Source organism: Oxyura jamaicensis, unplaced genomic scaffold, assembly GCF_011077185.1.
Source record: "Oxyura jamaicensis isolate SHBP4307 breed ruddy duck unplaced genomic scaffold, BPBGC_Ojam_1.0 oxyUn_random_OJ68676, whole genome shotgun sequence".
NCBI lineage: Eukaryota > Metazoa > Chordata > Aves > Anseriformes > Anatidae > Oxyura > Oxyura jamaicensis.
Genome location: NW_023309019.1, coordinates 150 through 645, shown reverse-complemented (window position 1 = coordinate 645; position 496 = coordinate 150).

Genomic DNA, 496 nt, shown 5'->3' with positions numbered 1-496 from the left:
CCCCCCCAAAAGGGGGTTCATCATTCTTGGGGGTACTGGGGGGGGGGCACAGGCCTCCCACTGTGCCTTAACCCCCTCTACAATGGGGGTCCCCCATCCCTGGGTGTATTGGGGGGGGGTCCACAGCCCTCCCACCGAGCCCAGACTTCCCCCCCTAAATGGGATTCCCACTGAGGGGGGGGTCCCATGGCCCAGCGGTCCCATTGGGGGGGTCCCACCAAGCTCCGACTCCCCCAAAATGGGGGTCCCCAGCCCTTGGGGGTATTGGGGGGGTCCACAGCTCTCCCACCGAGCCCACCCCTCCTCCCCACCGGGATTCCTACTAGGGGGGTCCCGCAGCCTAGGGGTCCCACTGGGGGGGTCCCACTGGGGGGGGTCCCACTGGGGGGGGTCCCACTGGGGGGGTCCCATCGAGCTCAGACACCCCCAAAATGGGGGTCCCCTATCCCTGGGGGTATTGGGGGGGGTCCACAGCCCTCCCACAGAGCCCAGCCCC